The sequence below is a fragment of the Rhamphochromis sp. 'chilingali' genome (assembly GCF_963969265.1).
Source record: "Rhamphochromis sp. 'chilingali' genome assembly, chromosome: 7".
Classification (NCBI taxonomy): domain Eukaryota; kingdom Metazoa; phylum Chordata; class Actinopteri; order Cichliformes; family Cichlidae; genus Rhamphochromis; species Rhamphochromis sp. 'chilingali'.
The window spans coordinates 27075723-27081379 of NC_137934.1; positions in this window are offsets into that span (position 1 = coordinate 27075723).

The following is a 5657-nucleotide window of genomic DNA, read 5'->3' on the forward strand; positions in this document are numbered from 1 at the left end:
AATTGTGGAGATGCCAAAAAGCATGAATTATGTAACAACTGTGGGACGTCCAGTGCGAGTCTGCAGGTGTCCGAATGCCGAGTTCGCATTTTAGGAATGAATGAATAAGTAAAACAGAAGATAGAGGCATGCGTGATGGAGAACGGCAGCGCAGCTTTGTTTGTAGTCTGATGCACAAATGACGCAGCAACAGAGAGCCAGAGATTGCTGCGTCATCAGGTGCGCACATTTCCAGGGTAGAGATGGAGAGCACTCCATACTGCAAAAAGACAGATTATTCCTGCAGAGGTCAGCAAAATAGGACGATAGAAAAGTGCGTGTGTGTGTGTGTGTGTGTGTGTGTGTGTGTGTGTGTGTGTGTGTGTGTGTGTGTGTATGTATGTTATGCACACATGCAAACACACGTGCACATATGTATGGTTGATTTTAAAAACTGGTTTAGTTTTGCCATTTTACCTGCTTTGTTCTTGGGGTTTGGCTTTGGGTGGGATAGTGCATTTGATATATTCTACTTGCCTCTATCCCGTTCTGAGACGATGTTTAAAAGGAGATATAAAGTAAATCTATTCTTTAACCATGAGAACGGTTTAACCATGAGGCGGAACACCTTGAAGTATTCCTTCCACTACCAAGTATGTCCTCACCGTGTCCAATCAGTGCGTGCACCACTGCCTTTCCCTACTTTTTCACCTGATAGTTTTCCAGATTCAGAACAAGAATGAGAATGAGAGGCAGTCCAAAAGTCTTGTTCCATGGCATAGCCAAACTACATATTTATTTAATATGCACATTGAAGTTCACATCCTGGTCAAAAATGACTCTATATAAATACAATATAAATATATATATAAACAAATCTTGAGTAAGCATCTGGTTAGACCATACTGCTAAGATTTTTAGGGCTGAAAATAATAACCACAGTTTTATCTAAATTTAGACGCAGGAAATTTAGGGGTTATCCAGGTCTTTATATCTTTAACCTTCTGGAGTCGTCAGACAGGCCAGCGTGTCCGTGACAGATTTAAGATGATGTAGCAGCAAGATGCAGCCTTCATGAGTCTTCACTTCAACTCTAAAGTGCGGACTTGAAACTATGCCAAGTAAAACTAGAGAAATGATATATAATTTGCGCCATGGTTTTTACTGCATACTGTTGTCTAAAGTGGATGAAGCGTTCCAAGCAGAAAGTGCTGGCGAGCAAACAAAAAAAAAGCCCCAGGACAAACAATCAAAGAATTATATGGCAAAAACAGTCTATGAAAAACCCTGGAGGTGGCTTTTGTTTTATTGCCATGTAGAAAGATGGAATGAAATGTTGCTGCATATGTATATGCTAATTAAGTGACCACTCCTATACCATAACATCTCCTCCTCTATGCTTCCTTTCCTCTGTGATTACAATTTAAATGAGCTTTGGCCAATAGAAGATGGCTCATGTTCACTAGGAATGGGAATCTACTGGACTACTGGACTACCAAGTAATCCAATTTCTTGGAATTGTTAGCCTGCCTGCCTCTTATCAGTTTTTGCACTCGCATTACAACCTGCTGATTTCAGTTCGCGTGTCAGAGGACGAAATAGTAACGCAGTCTAAAGTTTGGATATGGACAGTTATCTGTATTACACAAAAGGACGAGATAAATGGTAAAGTTGAAAACTGCTTCCAGGGCAGAAACAATTGCATTATGCTGCTAACACAACTTCGGTTCTTTGCAAGCATCTGCCCAAACAGCATGCTAACACTAAGATAGCCAAGAACCCAGAGTGAACGCCGAGTAAATGCCGAGTGGCTGAGTTGCCGCCCAGCAGCCAGACTCTGAACTTCAACAGGTAACAAGCAGATTCTACCTGTTCAAGTAGAATTACTGTGGCAATCGGGTTTTTTTTTTGTGTGTGTGGAGTGTAGTTTTCAACTTTACTTTGCATGGTCAGCTTTGTATTCTACTAAGAGAAAGATTTTAGAAATGCATGTCCTCACTAGAGATTTGTGTTGGTGTGTGGAGTAGTAGCCTTAGGTTATATTGTTAAAATGTGGTTATGAGACAGTGTTTCAGCTATTTTACAGAGTAACATAAAAGTAATTTAACGAGTAGTGTAACAAATTACTTTTCCTGTGAGTAATTAAGTAATGTACTGCATTACTTTTGAGAAAAGTGCTCTCTGTAATATGTTCAATAATGACTTTTTGCACTTTTTGAGTAACAACTCCAACACTGATTACAAATAAGAGGGTAAATATCAACAAATATCGACAAACATGCAAAAACATTTGACCCACAGTATGCAATTAATTTGCATGAATGTAATTTATTTATTGCTGCTTGGCAATAAATTCTCTCAAAACGGAGCCAATGAGAACCCAATGACAATCAATAAGAGAATCGATAAGGAATTGAAATGATAAGCATTATTGTTAATGGAATTCCAATCCCTAATGTTCACACATGGTTTCTTTTGTCATGGTCCTTCTGTCCTTGAAGTATCTCCAGCAAAATCTCTGCTGACAAACTCCAGGTGGGCCGTTTCGCCTTTTACTGAGGAGTGTCTTCTCTCTGGTCACTCTAATATACAGGCCTGATCGGTGGAGGGCTACAGAAGTGGTTGTCTATCTTGACAGTTCTCGTCTCTCCATATACACACACACTCAATGTATACATAAATGTGTCTGTTATACCTTCAGATGGGTTACATGCATCATATCGACAGATGACTATCAAGACTAAATTCAAAACTCATAAAAACATGAAAACTCATTTCATGGCATCATCTGATTCATATTTGTGACATTTATTCAGAACTAAAAATGGAAAACGACAGAACTGATTAATACCCTCACAGAGAAAAACCCAAGATTATACAAGCATTTAATCTCTTATATCTCAGTGCTTGGATGAGGGTCTTTTTGTGGCTGTTAAGCGTATCCCTTCTTCTTTTTCTTCTTTCTCATACACACAAGCCAATCAGTAGGAAGATAATTTTTATGAGAACAAAGCCGGATTCCCCGAGTGAAGATAGTGGCTAGTTGCCCTGGATTAAATTTGACAGATTATATAAGCATGATATTACATGCTTATGTAATAAGAAAGTTTTTTTTGCCCATTGGCGGCTGAGCTTTACTGAGTGAAGGATGATTATTTTAACTGGTCTGGTGATTAATTTGTTTTTGACTCTGTGTAAAGACAGGGAAAGTGTAATTGCAGTCCAAGGTCTTGAAAAATGGAGTTAAGCCCATGATCTCTCACCCTTGATAAACATGTTTCTCGGTTTAAGAACTTATTCAGTGGGCAGGCTGGAGGGTAATGCATTGCTTGTTTAGCAAGGTTGACAATGTAATGAGAGAATTGGAAAATATCTTGTTTCATTTCATTTGTGATGTGAAGACTTGCCTTCTGCCATGTGTAGGCTGGAAATCATTAAACACTCTGACTACTGAGTGGAGAGATAGACAACAGCATACTTCAAAAATTGTGGGCGTATGGTTCATTTTGCAATCAGGGCAGATGGAACACTTAGCTTTATTTCCTCCCAAGCCCGCCTCTCTGGCACTGTTATTCGAGACTCCACCTCCATGTGATTTACAGGATGCACCCAGACCTGCAGAAGTGAATTATGCTGAAGAGCTCTTTGAGGAAACTGTAAACAACATCAAAATCACCACTATCCATCTGCTGAGGATTGCTTGGCAGAAGTATCCTAAGCATTATGTTATGGCTTTTAAAACAAATCATCCAAATGAGTTACAAAATAACTGCAGTTTGAGCTCCCCTAAATTTTTCTAAGCAGATCAGGGTGATGAGCTAATGACAATACTAGACCGATCAATTTATCCTTACCATCTGGCTCTTTCTGTGGTCATACAACATCTGGATGGTGGACGCCAGACTCAGTAGTATTGTAAAATTCTTTGATTTGAAACAATAAATAAACATTAGAGAAAAACCACAGCACCACCTTCGCCCTGAGGCATTTTTAGAAGGGTTATGAACAAACCAACACAAATGATTTATTTGCTGAAGAAAACCAGAGCTACAGCATTTAATTATTGAGTAAAAGAAAACCAAACCCTGTCAAGTGGGAATTGTTGAATTCCAGTATCTACTGGTTGTTTTTGTTCTTCCTTGCATAAAAAAAGCAGATACTGGTCCAGATACCAGGACCAGTATCTGCTTTTGAATCTACTAAAGCCCTGTCCAACTCTCCTAGTCGTACTGTCTATCTCTTGGAATCTCCTCCATGCTCTTGAAACTGTACTGGGAGACACAGAAAATCTTCTGGCCATGGTGTTAATGTACCATTCAGGAGGCGTTGGACTAGCTTTGCAACCTTTGTGTGGTCTGGGTATCACCTCATGCTAGGAGTAGTGACGTGGACCCTGCCAAATGCAAAACTAGTGGGAACAAGTATTTTGAAAAGATGAGGAGGAGAAAAAAATATCTATGGCCTCCACATATAAAAACCTATTTTGAGGTTGTCTTGTTGTTGCCCCTTTAGTGCACCTAGTGTTAATTTTTTTAACACTAAAGCAGATAAAATTGATTAACAACCCCCTCTACTGCTTAACTGACCAGATCAAAATCACAGCACAGTCAACTCCAACGTAGCTCCAACGTTATTGTGGATCACTTCAAAAATTTGTTGCAGCATGCTTGATGCAAGCATTTCCATGAGGTGAGTGGGAACATTTCTCCAAGTGGTGAAGACGGCCACACGAAGGGCATCTACTGTCTGGAACTGTTGTCCATTTTTGTAAACTTCCCCTGCCATCCATCACCAAAGGTTCTCAATTGGATTCAGATCAGGGGAACACGCAGGATGGTCCAGACAAGTGATGTTATTCTCCTGGAAGAAGTCCCTTGTCCTGTGGGCATTATGTGTTGTAGCGTTGGTCTATTGAAAAACCCAGTCGTTACCACATGGACGAGGGCCCTCAGTCGTGAGTGATGCTCTCTGCAACATCTGGACATAGCCAGTGGCCATTTGATGCCCCTGCACCTCCTGAAGCTCCATTGTTCCATTGAAGGAAAAAGCACCCCAGACAATTATGGCGCCCCCTCCACTGTGGCGCGTAGAAAACATCAAAAAAATTGCATGCCCAAAAAATGTTTTCTCTCACTCCCATGTCCTCTTGTTACATGTTGAAGCTCTATTTAGGACCTTCTTAAGATCCAACCATGCAAAATAAGATTTTTTTTTTGCCATTTTTCAAGTGGTGTTAAACTTTTGATTGGAAGTGTATATAGTATATAGTGTACTGACATTTAGTAATTCTCACATTCCATGGCTTGTTCAGAACAACAGTCTTTGCTGAACTTGTGACATAATTCCAGAAATTGTATTTAACTGAACATGTGTTGAAGAAGGCAATCTGACATAAAAATAAAATAATAATTCTTCTTTGGGTCTATAGTAAATTAACTGGCACTACCCACACCCTATGACATATATTTATATAATCTTTGATAGGGATCCACAATTTAAATTGGGAAGGCCAGCCTAACCATACTAACATTTTCCATCTCACTTTTTTTCTGGAAAATGTTTTTAAAATTTTAAAAGTACTGTTTTTGTCAGCAATGTTGTAATTCTGGCTCATAAAATATGAGTTTTACTAACTCGCCTCTGAGATCAACCAGTCTGTATGTGGTAGGTGCTGGGTC